This window comes from Pseudonaja textilis, chromosome 3 (assembly GCF_049901715.1).
Source record: "Pseudonaja textilis isolate UNSWEBS1 chromosome 3, rPseTex1.2, whole genome shotgun sequence".
Classification (NCBI taxonomy): domain Eukaryota; kingdom Metazoa; phylum Chordata; class Lepidosauria; order Squamata; family Elapidae; genus Pseudonaja; species Pseudonaja textilis.
This window is the reverse complement of record NC_141992.1, coordinates 42,428,818-42,447,425: the sequence shown is the minus strand read 5'-3', so window position 1 is coordinate 42,447,425 and position 18,608 is coordinate 42,428,818. Positions and strand designations below refer to the sequence as shown.

Genomic DNA, 18,608 nt, shown 5'->3' with positions numbered 1-18,608 from the left:
TCTTTTCCCTAAGTTGTAACATTCAGTATAATACATAACTTCCATTCGGATTCTGCTTAGTACATTCTTAAAATACACACTGTATTCTTAAAAAAAGAAAAAATTATAAATGTATATAATTAAAACAACATTCCATTCCATTTCAATTCTATCATTAATATTAATATTTATTAAAGTCTTAACATCTTTAACATTACTTTTCAATTAAATACCATACTTCTATGGGAACAATTATAAACTTTCCATAGTTAATTCCCCCCCTCTTCACTTATATTTTATAAAACATTAACTAATTAAAATGTTCCTGTTCCTTCCTAATTCAATTTTCTCATTTGTTTTATTTCACTTATTTTATTCAAACATTTCACTAAATTACACTAACCATTTTATCCCTCATTTTAATCATACGTTGTTTCCAATTTTCTAAAGTTATTTCTATTACTAATATAACAATACAATCTTATGCACCTTTCCAGAATCCCTTTTTCAGTTAGATTTTCACCCATTATCTCTAAAAAGGGTCTATTTCTCTATATCTTGCTCCGGGTCCTTTGTAACTTCTTTTCTTTTCCTTCTTCCCTCTCTTCTTCTCTCTCCCCTTTTTACCCCCTTGTCTCTCTACCTCTATTTCTCTCTTCAGTATTCCCCTTTTCTGTTGCTTTCCAGTATTATACTTATTTTTCAAATTATTTTTCTTTTCTTTGGTTGTTTTTTTAAGTCTTAAATTCTCCATTCTCTTTCCCCTCTTTCCTTTTTCTTCCCCACATAAAATTGCTTGTTCATTAAAGATGGCTTCTTCTTTGTCCCAGTCTTCTTGTTTTGCAGTCGTTTCTTGTTGTTTCTCATAGTTCCAAATCTCCATTTCTAAAAATTGAAAAACGAAGCCAAAAGAACCCTTCCCTTCTTTGTACTTTTTAAGCTCCATTTTCAATTCATCCAGAAATGGCGCCATTGTATAAATTTTTAAACAACCACCTAATTGATTTTAGTCATTCAAATATAACAACCAAGAATCCAAAGATCACCACATAATCCAAATACATGCAAGCTGTTTCTTTTTTGCTCTTTTTTTCACTTTCTCTTCCTGGGATTACTATTTAGTTGCAAAGTTTCAGTTAAAATGTATCTTTTAGAAGTCTTGTTGAAGTTTTACTGTAGATTCTTTTTAATTCCAGGCAGTCTCCTCCCTCTTCCAGATCCTGCCCTTATTCCTTTTCTCTCCCTTCCTGCTTATGAAAAAGAAAATTTTTAATGTCCAGAAATCTTTATTATCCCTTTGGCATTTTGTTTTATTTTCAGCTTAATTGCCTATTGATGTCAAAGTGGATTTTTCCGATTTCTTATTTAAGTCTCTTAGTTGTCAGTATAGGGAAGGAGAGAGAAGGGAAAAAAAGCCAAACCTTTCCCTTTTCACTTTCTTTCGCTGCTTCCAACTCTTCTTTGGGAGCGATGTTATTTTTTGTAAGTTTAAATTCCAGGGTACCTTTAGTTGTTGCTTTTAAAATTTAACCCGGTCAGCCAAAACTTTCACTTCTTATCTTCCTCCTGCACATTCTTTTCCGGTCGAGTTCTCCTTTGTGGTGGCCACCACCGCTGCAACTGGCCACCGCTGCAACTGCCTTCGGGAAAGGGAGTAATGGCCAGCTGAGGAGGAGAGATGCGGCTCTCCTCAACCCTGCTGGCAGTCTCCCCCCTCTTCACCACCTCTACAGGGTGGCTTAGCCCCGAAACCAGCCGGCTCGGGGCGTTGCAGCAGCGAGCCCAGACAGAAACCATGCACGATCACGGATTTCTGTCTGTCGCCGAAGCCCTTCAAACCGGAAGTCTGAGATTTCTGTTTTAGAACACAAATTTTACTTCAAGGCAGAAAAGGGTAACTTATGGATGAAAGTTCATGTCATGTAGTTGAAAACAGAATTTATGGACATCTGGCCTGGAGTCAGAATCATATGTAGCAGGGACGTCAAACTTGAGGTCCATGGGCCAGATGTGTCATGTGCTGGCCATGCCCACCCCGGTTTAATGAACGGGGGGAAAAAGTCACGATATATCATGTGATACCGTGAGTTTGACACCCCTAATATATATAATGGATAAATCCTTTGAGAACACATGAATGGACATTATTTGAGCATCTGTAAAGTATATACATTATTTTTATCTCTTCTTAAAACCAAAGTGAAGTTTAATTCATTTTTTAATTAAAACTAGCAGTAATATCATCACTAAATAAAAAAGCCCAAATAATTTAAGCAATATTTCAATTTAATATTATATTAATTTAATGCCTAGCTGAAGCAGAAGCAAAGAACTATTGTAATTTATATGCTTGTTTCTTAATTCAAATGTAAAAGGCCAATGTCGCCAAAGACTTTTCTAAAAAAAAAAAAAAAACTCAGGAAAGATGCTGTAGTGTACTCAGATTAGAGATGTCCATCTATAAATGCACTGAAAGATCAATTTTTAACATATACATGAGTATCAAGAAAAGTTTGCAATCAATAATCATAAACAACAGAAGGAAGAAATCCAGGCTCTTTGATTTGTAAAGGCCATGAAGAATAGTTTATAGCAGCTAATGGAATGGGAAATAAAGTCTCCCAAAGTAAGGAACCTGCCTACTTCCTTGTAGAATATGGGAATTCAACCCAAAATACAAGTTAATACACACCTCCATCTATGACAAAAGTGGTCACAGACTAAGGTAAGAGATACATAACATTAAAAAGTGACAGATATATAAATTGACCCAATCTGCATGTTTGGGTCAACAGTTACAACATTCTATTTTATACTAATGTTTTCCTTTTAAAAAAAAAAACAGTAGTTTTTCCTATGTGTATTTTAAATTAAGGAACATATTCTATAAAGTCTTGCTTTCTTGCTAGATTATTGCTCATTTAGACTGCTAACAACCCCAGAGCTACCCACCATCTTGGCTTCATGACTGTAAACTAATCAATATTAAGCTGACTGTTCTAATGTCATTCAAATACATAATTTCAATGAAAATATTTACATATAGAGAATAATTTACTGATCTCTCCAGCAAATGAACACAGAGTATTGAAGAAAAAAGTAAGATTATAAATACAGATAGTTAAAAGATGAACGAAAATCTTACATTACGAGAAAGCAGAATTTGCTAACAAAAATACTCCATAATTGTAATTCTGGCTATAACTTAGAGCTTCATAGATTACTTAATTTATATTTATGCATGGACTATTGAATTGGCATTTATGTTCAGTCAAAAGACAGACAAAAGACGAATAACCGAGTCCACAATTTGGTTTTGGACATTATGTCCCGGAACTACAAGTAAATATAATTTAGGATTTTGCAATTTGGTAATGGTGATGCAGCAAAATGGCTACCGAGAAAGTTACATTGCATCATTTTTCTTCTTCACGCAATTCTGAAATATAAAAATCTTCTAAAAATGTGTTTTTGTAAAGGCGCAGTAAAATGTTTAATTTAAAAATAAATATTAAAAAAACTAGTTGTGGGGAATAGTATAGAGGAAGCCATAATTCTGTCTTTCTTGCAGAAACTTAAGCTTGCTACTGTAGGAAATAGTTCCTCCCAATTATAAATGCAAATATTGAAGGAATAGTATTTCCCTCAAATTCTTATTTTTTTAAATTGTGGAAGAAAATGATAGACAGAGTTACCACACCCAAATCAATACAAATGACTACCTTGTATAAGATGAAAAAATGCAAAATGTGACTGTATTTTAAGTCCGTATTCTGGTCGGAACAGGGTGAGGGAAATGAAATGGAGTTATTAAGTTTATAATCAAATACTACTTCATGAACTATATATATATATATATATTAAATCCAGGAGAGAAAAATTCCTCAAGAAAATGATTCTGCTCCCAGCAACAGCAAGTATCTTCCAGATACAAATTGAAGACTATTTTTGTGCAAGACAGAAATTAATAGCAGTAGTACCACCGGCTTTGAATATATTTTACCAGCAACAAAATGGACAGGAGTCATCATTAAACTAAATATTCTCCTGCTGTTAGCATGAGTGAAAGTAATATGTCATGATACCAAAACATTTCTGATTAAGAACACAAGTTTTGATATGATTTTAAAGATAGGTTCCCTCCCTCCACACAACTATTTTTTGTTAATATTATTTAACTTGTTAAAGAAATAGTATATTCAAACTTAGATGTGTCACAATCAATCACTAGAAAAAATGTACAGTTAATTGGGTCCATCTGTTTGCCAAAATGGTGCCAATAAAAAAATAAAAATAGTAGTAGCTAGGGACACACATTATGTTTATTGCATGGCCTTGGTAAATTTCATCCACACTATGTAATCTTAATATAAAAGAACAATCCCATTTCGTAAGGAAGTCCTTTCATTTCAGGAAAAACTTCATGGTTCTTATTTAAAAAAAAACAAGCAGAAGCCTCAACATTCCTATGACGCACATCTTATTATGCCCCTTTGTGGACGACAAAGAAAAGCAGTAACTGGCAAATTAGTCCAAGGTCACAAAGCTGAGCAAGGTACTAATGTCAAACCCTCTGGCTTCAGGATAGCATCAGAAGACTCAAAACCACCTGCAGACAAGTTCTATACAAGCCTGTGGTTCACTTATATTGTTAACTTGTGACAAGAGATGAACTGTCAAATCTTTCCACAACAGTAGAACAAAAATGATGCCTTTTCACTCATTATAGCTTCACTTTTCATGTTAAAGTATCTTTATGTGAGCAATTACTTATTAAAGCAACAATGATTAAGAACTGTATTCAGATTTATAAAAATAAATTGACATACACATAAGCAATCTCAACCTTTAATGCTTGGGTGAGAAAATGCACTTATTTGGGAGAATCAAGAAAAAGTATGTACTATTAATCTTCCTCTTGTACAAATCCAACTCACTCTAAAAATATTTAAGGTATGCCATTACAGAGCATCATGTGACAAGAAAAAGCAAAAACCAATATACAATCCCTAGTGGCTGTATCTAAAAAATGCAAGCTATGTTTGTTTAAATGGCGTCCATCAAAATGAAAGTAACCCAACTTTTTTCAAACCTACTCACTTTTTTTGTTCGTGACAACAGCAGCAAAATCTCAGCCTGAGAGTATCCCATCACAGATGGACCTCTGATGGACCTCCTCTGCAGAATTAGCACCGCAGGATGCAAGACTGCCTCTGGAGGAGACAGCTTTGCAAAGCAAGGACTCTCAATGGGGAGAAGGAGAAATGAAGGTGGTACATTTCCAATGGAATAATTTCAAATTAGGCATAACACTTGACAACGGAGAAGAAGAGTAAAAAATGAAGTTATGTTTGAGAGAGTAGCAGAGGAGGTAGGTATCTGTCACATCTATCCGTCTTCTCCTTTCACGTATCATGTCCATTTCCAGATATGGCTTCCTGGTTATTTCTCCTTCCTTCTGAATAGAAGACTATGCTTGTTCATTCTTCCTGGGACTATTAAAGCCTGCAAGCAATAAAATCTTGAAACAATACTTGAGAAGACAGGAGTAATTTAGAATAATCAAGATGGCAAATCAAAATGTTATCTGATCTGGTTCCAAAGCCAGAAAACTACTGCTGAACAACCGGCTATATTTGACTCTCTCAATGCCAGTGAGTCACCCACACAGATTCTTAAATTATTGTTAAATCTTTCAGTTTACTGAAACAATTCATGAGAACGTGCCACAGGAAATTGTCCCCCATGCTCTGTGATAATGCTTATTGCTTAGAATTTCATTGAAATTCCAAAAGAAAAAGAAGGAAAGAACATAGACTTCATCCTCCATAATAATTTTATATCTGGAATTGGCTTTGGGATAGGTCAGAAGGGAAAACATAGTTGATCTGAAATGGTAAAGAATCATGTCTACTTAGATACAATATGTACCATAAATGAAAGATTTCCAGCACTCCTACCAGAACTGGTTATAGTTCACAACTGTCCAACTATCTTAGAAACTATCTCATTTAAAAGCAAAATAAAACAACCAGAAAGTAAACTTTGTATTTCTTACCACTATATTCATCCAGCACTGACTTTCGATTCACAGTGTTGTAATCTAAGACACAGTTTTTGTTCTAAGCTCTGTCCAGCCTTTTACAGATTCTTCTCTAACAAGCAATCTCTCTGTCCTCAAGAGAGTTTATAATAGAAGAAAACTGCTTGGTCTAGTTAAGAGTTTTTTCACACAAAGGCAAAGATAGACACCCACTGAAGTCTCTTTTTGTTATCTCCTCTGAAGGCTATAATAATGTCACGTCATCGTGGCTTGTCTCACAGCAGCCGGAAATATGCCTGTCACTGATGCAACTCGAGTCACAGAATATTTGTTTTTCCTTCTGCGTCACTTGCACCAGTAATAAACTAAAGTAATCTACAATAGACAAGCTCCTGCTTTTTCTCTTTAAAACACTAGCTCTGAAAATATAGACACATTCTAAAGTGCTTGCTGCAAAGGAGAGGAGTGGGTGGGGAATAAAAGCAAATAGCCAACATTTTAAGTCACAAACTGTTCAGAACCTCTTTTAAAGCAATTGAAATGGAATATTTAGATTTGATATTCTGACTCTAACCAATCTCAGATAGCATTTCACCTGCCATTGCTTCTCCCTCCAATGGAAATCAGTGTTTAGAATGAAAGCCCTCCCCAGCCAATCATGTGCAAGCTCAGGCACTCAGTTAATGATGCAGCAGTACAGGGAAGACTATCACATGTGAGCTGGAAGGCTGCCAACATGGAGACACGCAGAGAGAAAGGTAAACAACTTTCCGACGCCAAAATGATGACATTTAATTCTTAAATGGAATCTTCCCTTCTTAACTCACCCTGTCAGTTGGTCTGGGGCTTCACAATGTACCTGTCCCCTCTCCACCCCCCTCCAACCAATGCTTTCTAAACCTAATAACATGCCAAGCAAAGATCCCTGCGTCATCATTTGTCTATTTGCCACTTTCTTAACTCTGCAGATACAGATTCTTAGCTTTAAAGATCCAGAGTGTTTTGATAAATCTCTCTGCCAACTTTTTGATTTAATAAGGAAATTGGGGAAGGGGGTATTAGATGGCATCCTGTGCAAAGCTACTGTTCTATTTCCCTTCCTTGTTTTTTGACTATGCATTATAGCTAGCTATACACTGACATTTTACAACTTGTGCTTTAATTCCATTAGTCTGATGCAGGACATAGAAACAACATTTAGCCACAGGAAAATACTACTGAATGAAAAGTTTGAGGGATGGGAGGGCAGAAAGATATCTCTAGCCACATACATACAAAGTGAGACACTCAGTTCAACTCCCCTCCCCAACTCCGATAAAAAAAAATACGTACGTATTTAATAGAGGAACCATGAGCTCTGCTCATCTACACCTGTGCAGTCCTCAACCCTCTGTTCGCTCTGCCGCAGCACAGAACATTCCAGAATTTTCCTCCCATTAACCCTTCCTATATCTACCCCCCCACCTTTGCGGGATTAATTGCGTCACATCGTTCCGGTACCATCAGTGGACAAAATCCACTTTTCTTCAACAAGTTCCCAAATAATGTTTCTTTAAAGAAAAAAAAAATGCTAGATTGAAAAGGAACCATGCTTCCCAATGTTGTTATTACTTCTCTTGCATGATCTCTCTCTCTCTCTCTGTCTCTTGCTGCAGTAGGCTGTTGCTAGTAGACCTATCGACAGAGCTGGCTCTCACTCTCTCCCTCTAAGCTGTGTGACGCAGCTCAAAATTCTCCAGGCTGCTCCTTGTGTTTTAACAGCAGAATTGCAGCTTTTCCCTAGAGAGCCGATGCCAGCAGTATCAGGGCCAGACAAACCAAGACAGAAAGTCACTCCCCAGCTAAGCACCCAAGTTATTTATATCTCCCTGTTCTCTCCTTACTTTGGCTTCTCTGCTTCTTTTCCACTCTTCCCTCACGTTTGCATCATCAGCTTCTCGTGGCTCCATCACTGCTACACTTGCTCAGTTAACTCTTTTAGGAGTGGCAGTTACAGGTTCCACTCTGGGGCAGCAGAACTGGAAACACAGTTGTTTGTTTTCAATTGTGTGCAGGAGATCTGACCGAAAGAAATACAACAGCCTCAAAACAGATGGCAATTTCCAAGCAGCCATACAGTAACTGAATTAACCCCTTTAAAGGACAGAGAATACCAAGAAAACAGTTGCTTTCCTCCAGGACTGGGCACACTGTCCAATAAGTGATTCACTTTTTTGTTGTACGAATGAGTACACATAGTCTTCGACATTTGGCCACAACTGAATCCCAAAATTTTGTGTTGCTATATGACAGTTGTTAAATGAGTTTTGCTCCATTTTACAACCTTTTTGCCACAGTTGCAAAGTGAATCACTGTAGTTGTTAACACCATGGTTGTTAAGTGAAGGTGGCTTTTTCATTGATTTTGCTTGTCAGAAGGTCGCAAAAGGTGTTCAAGTGACCCTGGGATCCTGCAACCATTGTAAATATAAGCCAGTTGCCAAATGTCAGAATTCTGATCATGTGACCATGGGGATGGTGCAAAGGTTCTAAGTGTGAAAAATGGTCATAAGTACTTTTTTCAATGCCATTGCAACTTTGAATGGTCAGTAACGAGTGGTTGTAAGCCAAGGACTACCTGTAGTTATGAATATCAAGCCTACCGCTTTCAATTGAAAGAAGTGGCAATGAAGGAACAGGATAAAATACCTCAGATCAGATCAGATTCGAATGCATAAAATCTGAAGGTCCAAGTCACCAACAGTGGTATGCTCAAATGCTTGTTTCTTCTTTGCCAGCTAATCCTCTCTGGGCTCTGCGGGACTAGGCAGCAGCAAATGAGTTGCCTCCAAAATGTTCCTAAGGGGGTGGGCAACATTCCCTGAATCTCAGGCAACAAATTAATCCCTTCTTTACCACTGCTAAGTATGCTGGGAGGTTAAAGGCTTGTTCCAACAGTGAGAGAAAATAATTGGAAACATTAAGGAAAGGAAGAAAATGATCAGTATGACAAAAGAGCGTAATTCAAAAATGAAAGGCAGCTTCCCTTAAAGCAAGACCACAGATGAAAGAAAAATCTGGAGTGATCACCCTACACAGAAATATGCCAGCCTTAATTCTTGCACTGGAAGGCAATTCCTCATCTCCTCCTTTACTGAGCTATTTTAAAGTCCTTCAAGCCTGATAGTGACATCGGTTATGCACAGATGCATACAAAAACAACTGCAAGCTTTCACATACAGTACAAAGCAATGCACCAAGATACTGAGCTTAGAATGCATAGGGAGGAAAAGCAAAGGGTAGGCACTGAACGAAGAAACAGGCCAAGGCACAACTGAACCTCCCAAGAACTCTCATAGAACTTCTTTGTAGCAGCATTTCTTATGTCATTTCCTTTATTCGTGCTCCAGAGTTTCAGTCAATCATCCTTAACTGAAATTCAAATGAAACAGTGTTTATCCCTGCCCTGATGCCTAAATGGATCCAAATGAGAATGGGACTCCCATTTGAGTTGCTGCCCAAAACTTATTTTACAAAGGAATGAAACTGTAAATTATCAGTGACTCAGCAAAACAGCAGGAAGCCAAATATTTTAATTCAATGGAAAAAGCTAGATTGGATCTCAATTTGCTTAATGAATAGAACTTTAAGAGGATCATCTCAGAAAAAGTAGCTTTTCCAAAGAATCAGAACTTCCTGGAATTGCCCTCTGATGACTAGTACACGAGAGAAGACGTTTCAACAAAACAAGAATAAAATCAAAATTAAAAAGTCTGCCATTCCTTCACATGTCTGATGAGTACAAACTGTTCCTAAAAGTGAAATGTGCCCATATGTTTCTTAATTTATAATTGGAAAGCAACCTGTAATGGACAAACTATAGAGTAAAAAGCACAATGGTGTCCCCTTGAGCTAAAACAAGACAATTTGCTGATGACAATATTGATTGGTGAATAATGTTTCCAAAAAGCAAACTATACCATAATGATTACAGGCAGCCATAAGAGGTATATTTGCACCAGAAATGTGATAGGTTTGTTGGTAAACCTAGAACCACATATGTTTCTATCACTATATCATTTCCATTGACTTGTTAATATTAAATTGGTACTGAGTGAGCCAGACAGTTTATTACTATGTGCCTCAGAAAGGCTGAGAAATGGCAATGCAGACAGTTACAACTTAACCGTTCTGTTTTGTTCCCCCCCACACACAACAGAAACAATTTGGTACATCTTTAAAAGGCAGTATCTTTCATGACCCCCCTTTTTAGTGGATCAGAATCTTTATTTTTCTCTCCAGAATGGAAGCAAAAGCATGAAAGAACAGCAGTAGTCTAATATCCAAAGTGTCAACATTAGAGAAGGACGCCATGATTGAACTTAAAATGGGAACTAAATTACTGCTGCTTTAAAAAAAGTCAGCAAGTATGTACTGAAAGTGGGAAAAATGCATCCTTAGAAATGGAAAATCTATCATCTTCCTCACTACTTGACAAGCATTGAAGTTATTATAGTGCAACTCATTCAATCATGGAAATCAGAAGCTTAAGAAGGACGGAGGGCATATCTTACCTATTAAATATGAGTAGATCAAAAATACATGTCACTGAAACTTGACTGTATGCAAAGAACAAAACTAGAATTACCAGAGGATCAACATAATTATCAAATCACAATAGAAAGAACTGCATAATGCTACAGAGCTTTCTGCCACGCATCTTCTTTGAAACTAGGCATAGGAAACTCCTGTTCTTCAATCTATGCACAACATAATTGCTTCACGGCATCTGGCTCTCTCAACGAAACATGAGATAATGATCTAAAGGTCATATTTGTGCATAACAATTCTTCCACCAGTAGCACCAGCAGTTGTTGTAATTCCTACAAAAGGCAGTCTATGGATAAACTCTGAAAATTCCTTGCAGGTTCAGAGCATGACAATGACAAATCATTTCAAGGCCTTTATTTACTCTATAGCTGAAGATCAAACACCAAACTATATGCAACACCAAACAAGTTCCTTCCTGGGAATAACTAAGGTGCAGTTATTGATGTATGCAAAAAAACCCTTTAACTCAACCTCTTAGCAAGGAAGCTTAGTCATTTCTAAATATAGTACATATATAAGTATGCAAACCCAGAAAGCAATTCTATATTCAATTGGTAAAGTTTCAATATTAAAAATGTTATATTGTACTTGCAAAGAATGTGTAATGTTAATTCTTCAGTTCATTCAGGAGTTCAATTAAATTTGAAAATGTTGATCTGTAAACTAGATTTGGTTTAGAATAAAGCAAGATTATTTTCCCCCCAATAAGCGTGTGAGCTGCTGTGATAGATAGGATTCTGATCTAAAACCAGAGAGACTCAGATTTAAAGTCCATATTGAATTACAGAAAACAAAATCTCATAAAATGATTATAATAAAGAAGGAAAACAGTCCCGTTGAATGATCTATGTAATAATAACTATAAAAAGTTATAAAGTGCAGTGCTTTGACAATAGAGTAGAATGTTACCTTAATAAGAGTAAGGTTTCAAAAAATTTGAATTTATTTTTAACAGTATATTTGAAGCATTTTTAAAGCTTGCTATCTATTACTTAAAAATTATATGTTAAAGTTATCAAGGAATATAAAGCTAATTTTTCAGTAAATAGACAACAAGTGTTTTGCTGCATAGCTGCAAAAATGCTTGCAAACTAATTTTAGGAAGTACAAGAAATTGCACATCCAGCAACAAACAGCAATAAAATTCAAGAGTGGAACTTAACAGCAAGCTTAAAATACAGAACACAAAGTCCTAGTAATGCTGAGACAATGCAGGATCGTAAACCTTATAAGAAATTATTATGCAATCACATTCAAGAAATTAATTGTGGGTTTCCGAATTGTCCTTTGGCACCAAGGGATGCTGCTGTCCTTAATTTAATTTTAAATGTTAAATATATTCAATTGATAAATATCTTGTGTTATAGCTATTGACAGCATCAGTAATGCAACTATTTTAGGAAACTGTACAGAGCAGGGATTTAATATTGAGTATCCGTATCCACTCTACAGGTGAGCGAAATGTCAAGAAGCTGTAAGTAGGAAAAAAAGACAAGCTTCTGAACAGGAGAAACCAGTATTGCTGAAGATATTTCCATAAAGATTTGCTAAGAACAAAGAACACAGGGTGCCTCCTACAATGGAAGTTCACTTGACAACATAAGTGGAGGTAGTGGGGTTTGCACTGGTGGCACAGAAATAGCCATTCTCTGTTTGGCATCCTGTGCTTCATGAGTCATGGAAGAAACGCATGAGGAAAAAAGCTTTAGAGGCAAGCGTATATTGTATGCTAGGAATGTAAAGAAATGCACGGTGATTGTGTTGCTATGAACAATCTGAAGATTTATTCTTATACTGTTTCCAGTTGGGTTAGGTGTAGTACAAACACAAGTACGCGTTTATTCAGATTCCAATTTGAATGTGGCATCTCAGGCTTATTCCCCACTAAACATGGTCAGTTTTTTCCCTAGCACAGAAAGACAATTGTAAGAAACAAGAATTCAGGAAAAAAAATAGTGGGCTTCTATATCCCTTTTTTAACTTGTCACTGTGGGAGGAATTGATAATTTCTCATATCTGTCATATGAACATCTAACTATCTCTACAACACACAGAAGGAACTCTGTTTTGAAATCCATTTTCTAACAGAAATATAAGAGAAGTTAATCTACCATCAATTATTCACTTCAAGTAAACAAATATTCTCACGTATACACATTTTAAATAGTGAATACAGCAAGTAAATACACTGGGCAATTGACATAAATTAATCTTTTAAAAAATCAAGTAAAATGATAGAAAATAATGTCATTCAAAATCTGAGCATAATCATTAGCCTAGTAAAATTTGCACATCCCTGGATTAAAATGTTGAACTATCATAAAGGCAAAGATACACTATCACAAAATAATCATATTAATACTATTTGAATCCAAAGATGGAACAGCACAGAACAGATTTGATAATAAACTGTGAGTTCTGATAACTTTGCCAGCAGCTTCAGAATCTATTGTAATAAAACTGCAAATGTCAAGACTCCTCAACTTTCCAGTTTAAAGAATCCTTTTTGAGAAGCATCAAGCAAATGAGGCTTACTTAACAATACTGGTTCTTGCAATGTAAAAAACAAAATGTTACTTGTTTTTAAAGGAGCCATGCATTCATAAAACTCAATATTATTCCTTAATGGAAATAGATATCATGACTGTTCATTCTTCTTTCTCCTTCTTTCCACTACTTAGATGAAAAACCATGGGTCAATTGTCTTCTGCAAATAGGCAAGAATATAAACAGTTCTTAGCTACCTAATTGGAACATTGAGATTTTTTTTTTGCTCTATACTGATAAAAACATCAATATTAACAGATCACAGCCAAGATATTAGGGAAATAAGAACATATCAGAGTTTGTTATACTGAACTCAAACTTTCCAATACTAATATAGGGTGAGATTCCTTAATATTCTGTTATTTAAAAGTGACATGAAAGTTTTTGAAAAGGGAGAGAAAAAAAGTTCAAAAGAAACAGGAAGTTGGTGCTGCAACAGATAGAGTTAAGAGTTATGTAATTTCTTTACTGGGACGTGGATAGGACAGCACATGCTTGCTGATTAACTAAAAATAGAATAATCCCAATTACAGCCACACTTCAACTTTTTCCTAGGTTTCATGTTTCATGAGCTCACAGAGAACTCATGAATGGAGAAGGTGGGAAGAAAGAGACAGAAGACCAAACAGCAAGAGATTATTTTATTTTTCTTCTAATTTAGAGAACATAAATATCAAAAAAAATCTTCTTTCCTACTCTAATTTTCTAGGTTGTTATATTTCAGATCTGAGTAGGCTGTTCTAGATTATTTGCTTTTAAGATCCATATTTTCCAATGTGAACATAAAATAGAGTAAAGAAATGAAAATCTGCTGTTTTGATTAGTTTTACAATAATCACTTAAACAATGCAAAGAAAACAATAGTTTACCAATGGCTACTTTAAAAATTAACAGACTTTGTAGAACTAATTCTAGATGTGGCCAGCATATAAAACATGTTTGAACACCATACATTTACAAATAAAAATTAGAAAACTAACAATGGTTGTTCTTATTCAGTACATTGGAGGTTTGGCTAACCATCTTTCAGCACTTGTTTTCTATATTTACATCTTTTTTCCTACATACATGAAATATATCCATATAATCTTTTCCTAAGAATAGGGGGAAATGAAATAAAATAAAAGGCATGCTCTGTCATAGTAATCATGGCTTTTATTGTAAGGTTTAAAATGAAGCATGAACATTCAACCAATCATGCTTGCAGTTTTAGTTTTGAAGAGCTGGCACTCTTCATAGCCATATTTATAGAATGACATGTATGCAAAATAAAGAAAAAAAGACTGAGGAGAAATATATCCACACACATGCATACTGCATCTTTTAATCTTACATACATATTCATATTCTGTTATATGATCAAATTATTAACATCTAGCAATAAACATCAGGAAAAAAGTATAAAATTAATCCAATATATCACCCAAATTTCTAAGTAGCAATTCCTTAGAAGTATTTTCTGTTATAAAATACATTACCGATATACAGAGATTTTACTACTTTTAAATTTGTATTTTGATTATGTACTGTCAAATTTTTGTCGTCTGTTAATGTGAAACTAATGAACAAAATACTAGTTTTACAAATTTTCAACATAATTTTATAGCTTTGATAAACATAGCAAAAAAATGGGGAAAGGGAAAAGAAAAATGAAAAATGATCTGAAAATTAGCTTATAAGCAGAACTTCAAAACTTTCACCATGTTGCTAAGTTTTCTTGCTTTTCCCTTTGTTGAAAAAAGACTGATTTAAATATTGACAAAGAACATGTGTCACATTTTATTACTGAACATGAAAGGATAATTGAAACATTTCTGTAAAAGCTGAAATGGAATGAGAAATAGAAGCCATGATAAAATAACAATTGCATGTCATTATATGGGAAAGATATTCAAATTTATATTTGTAGTTATTAAAGGAGAAAATGACAATGAAATTGCTATAAATATTATCATAGAATAATGGTAGCAAAGCAGATAGAGAACGTATTAAATCTGCTATCAAAAACTTTCTCTGGTAATCAAGACAGCAAAGAAATAAAAGTGGGTGTCCTGAGTAAATGAAAGTTAAAACTTACCACTTAGCTCTTTTCACCTACCATGTATTGAAACAACAGGATACCCCATCATTTTTGTCTGAGTCCTAATCATCTATGTCCGTGAACCTATGGCATGTATGCCGGAAGTGGCATGCAGAGCCATTACTGCTGGCACATAAGCCCTCGCCCAGAGAAGGTCTACTGTGCAAGCGCAGCCTATCCAACAGCTGACTGTTGGGTATCTGGTGCCCATTCGTGGGGGCGCACATACACAAAAATGCACAGCATGTGGGGGGCTCATGCATGCATGTGCAGAACTATGCAGCGCACAAGGGTATGGGCCCCCCTGTGTGCATTGCCTTCTGGGTGATGGCACGTGAGCGCAAATGCACAAGCACGCGCGCATTTATCGGCACAGGAGCCCCAAAAGGTTAGCCACCACTGATCTATGTTGATCCCATTATATAGACTAGACCAGGAAATCACTTCCACAGGAAGGCTAAAACTATTTTTTTAATTGAAATTAGCCTTAGTAATAGAATCTTGCAAGTTTGATTGGGTTGTACATTATTTCCTCTCCTTTTTACCCTCCAGTGAAACAAAGAGGTCTCTTTGCCAGAGCTAGTTTGAAACATTGTTTTATTTCTCAGGTCTGAAAAAATTAAGCGCCCTGGACTCGCCGGTGGCACTTCCATCAAAGACGGACTGAAGACTGCAATCATGCACTGCTTCGATCTGTGGTTAACCTGTTGAAACGTCCCAATGGGACCAGTTCCATCTTGGACACACGTTGGAGGGGTGGGGGAAGAGGGGGAGACAGCCAGCTAGGTCGAGGGAGCTGCATCTCCCCTCCCTGGCTAGGTATACTCCCCTTGAAGACAGGAGGTAGCGGCAGTTTTAAGGCTGCCCTGAAGACTGAAAGCTTCCGGGACTTAAATGTGTGCTGGAGTGGTGAAGCGGTGAGCAGCATGTAACCAGGCAAAGGATTTTGGATTTTTTTTTGACAACCCGAAAAACAGAAGAAAAGAGTCCTCATTTAAGAATGTGGCAGCGGACAATGGAAAAAAAGAGGAAATTATAAGGTAAATAAAAAACCAGATTATAAAAGGACTAACGGAATTAGAGACCAAATTTGGAATAAGATACAGAAATTAGCATTAATTAGGCATTGGATAGAATGCTGGATTTGCCTGGAATTGACTATATTTAAAAGAGCTAATGGTTGAAAATTAGCGGAATTAATATAACTGAAAAGAGAAAAAAGAACTTTGAAAAGTGGAAAGCAATGTAGAGCGCCATCTAATGATGAAAGGCACTTTTTCTCTTACGATTTCATGGAAAATTACTGGTCTTACAAATGTGTGAATGAGAAATGAAATGAAATGAAAGACTATATTATAATAATAACCCCGGAAGCACCAAAAAAGGAGGGATTACAGCAAAGGGACAAGTGAAGATAATATCTTTGGACCTTTTGGTATTTATTGTGACAAGGAGACAGAAGGATTAACAAGAGGAATTGAGAGAAACAGATATTGTTGGCAAGGACTAAAATAAAAGACACTGATTTTTAATAAAATAAAGAATAACTCAACTGATTAAAAAATGGAAGAAATAGGCAAAGAATTCAATCCAGCAATAAATCATTTGTCAGCAATGCATTTCCAGTCAGACAATTATTTGCCCAACACAGATAACAGAAGTTTACAACAGTAGGAGAGGAAGGGATATGGCCTAACCACACTGTGAATACGCATCAGTACATTTCATTTTCCTACACAAATCCTAACTGAGTTCTCGTTAAAAGGTAAAGGTTCCCCTCGCACATATGTGCCAGTCATTCCCGACTCTAGGGGAACTGCCAACCTAGCAGTTCGAAAGCACGTTAAAGATGCAAGTAGAAAAATAGGCACCACCTTTGTGGGAAGGCAACACCGTTCCGTGCACCTTCAGCTTTTAGTCATGCCGGCCACATGACCATGGAGACATCTTCAGACAGCGCTGGTGTCAACTCATAAAATATTTTAAAATATTTCTTTTTAGAGTTACCAACAAAAAGAGAGGGGGGAGCAGTGTGGCAGCTTTGAAACAGAAAGTGCATTCCAGAAATAGTTTTCAAAAATAGTAATTAGGTGACTGAAGTTTCTGCTGCGCAAAATTCTAATTGGGGAACATGATTGATGATACTTGGCTATGGATGTGTCCAATTGGAGAATATGAATTATGATACACCGAGGGGGGTGGGGGGGGAAACCAGGATCAAGGGTGACAATGAATTATGTGTCTCAGAGTCAGCTACAACCAGGTAGTGCCGGACATTTTAATTCCCAATAAATCCTTCTGAAGTTTTGGAAGTTTGGCTCAAGACTCATTTAACTGGGGTAACTGCCAGAATCCTGACAGATAGCCAATTTTCATTATTCATCATCATTACTGGGATACCTGACGCCCGACCTCTTCCATTGCTTCCCAACATCTGGAATGCATGGAGAGAAAATCAGGTGGACATGGCAGAAGAGGGATTGTCTGAGGAGAACTTGCTCCAAACTACCCAAATACAAATAGAAGCTGACAATATAATTACAGCCGAAGCAAAGGGGCGTTGGTTCTTACCTGATACGCTTCTTTTCGTAGAGCTGTAGAGTGTCCAGGTTGGGAGGAGCTCGAGTCTCGGCTCTCACAGGCTGAGCTTGAGATTGAGGAATGCCTCTCACCATCACGTGGTCCTCTGGGTGCTCCCCAGTTTTGCGAAGACGAGAAGGAAGGCCCTGTTCTCATCTTACTCAGAAAAAAATATTAGTTTGCTCGGTCGAACAGCAAGGTTTCCCACCAGACGGCCTATGGGTGGGGCTGGACACTCTCTACAGCTCTACGAAAAGAAGCGTATCAGGTAAGAACCAACGCCCCTTTTCCATAGAGCTGTCTCGAGTGTCCAGGTTGGGACATACCAAAGCTTGGCTAGTCCTGCGGGCGGGCTCCCGTCTGGGATGGAACCTCTCCTGGAACCCTGATGACCCGCTGGAGGGCACACCCGACAGGAGAACCCCTCGGAGGTTGGAATGCCTCAACAAGAAGGCCTAATGAAGGAGGCGGGGCTGTCTAGAAGGTAGCCCTGCAGGGGACGCCGATAGAGGCTTACTGGGGCCGTGGGGCAAGGAGACTAGGTAAGAGCGGCCAGGACCTTGTTAAGGACCCGGGTCGAAAGGAGCCTGGGCAGGGGCGAGGATGGGAAGCTCCCCTGAGGAAGACCTAGCCGGGGTTGAGGGGAGGAACCCTCAATGACCGGAGGGCCACCGTTGCGAGGATAGCGATATGACGCCCTAGGGTATTATGAGATAGACCCTAGTTGAGAACCCCCCTGAGAGAACTCCAGGTCAAAGTGATGGAGGGGAGGCGTGGAGGGGCCCTAAAA

General features: G+C 37.1%; 2 long non-coding RNA genes across 12 annotated transcripts in view; one reads left to right on the top strand and one right to left on the bottom strand.

Annotated features, from left to right (window-relative positions):
* The window catches only part of LOC113444293 (uncharacterized), a 58,297-nt gene extending 50,245 nt beyond the window's left edge, over positions 1–8,052 (bottom strand). The window contains exons 1-2 of one of the 11 annotated variants that reach the window (XR_015742803.1): positions 7,906–8,052; positions 5,080–5,484 (exon numbers count right to left, since the gene is read on the bottom strand). This is a non-coding gene — a long non-coding RNA (uncharacterized LOC113444293). Of the gene's footprint in view, positions 1–5,075; positions 5,485–6,037; positions 6,746–7,354; positions 7,856–7,905 lie in introns of those variants that run through there. The other 10 variants (XR_015742800.1, XR_015742804.1, XR_015742797.1 and 7 more) reach the window with 10 other exon arrangements.
* Positions 6,701–16,857, top strand: LOC113444292 (uncharacterized). The gene is made up of 2 exons (XR_015742805.1): positions 6,701–6,780; positions 15,847–16,857. It is a non-coding gene; the product is annotated as an uncharacterized LOC113444292 (long non-coding RNA).
* Positions 16,858–18,608: the final 1,751 nt, after the last annotated feature.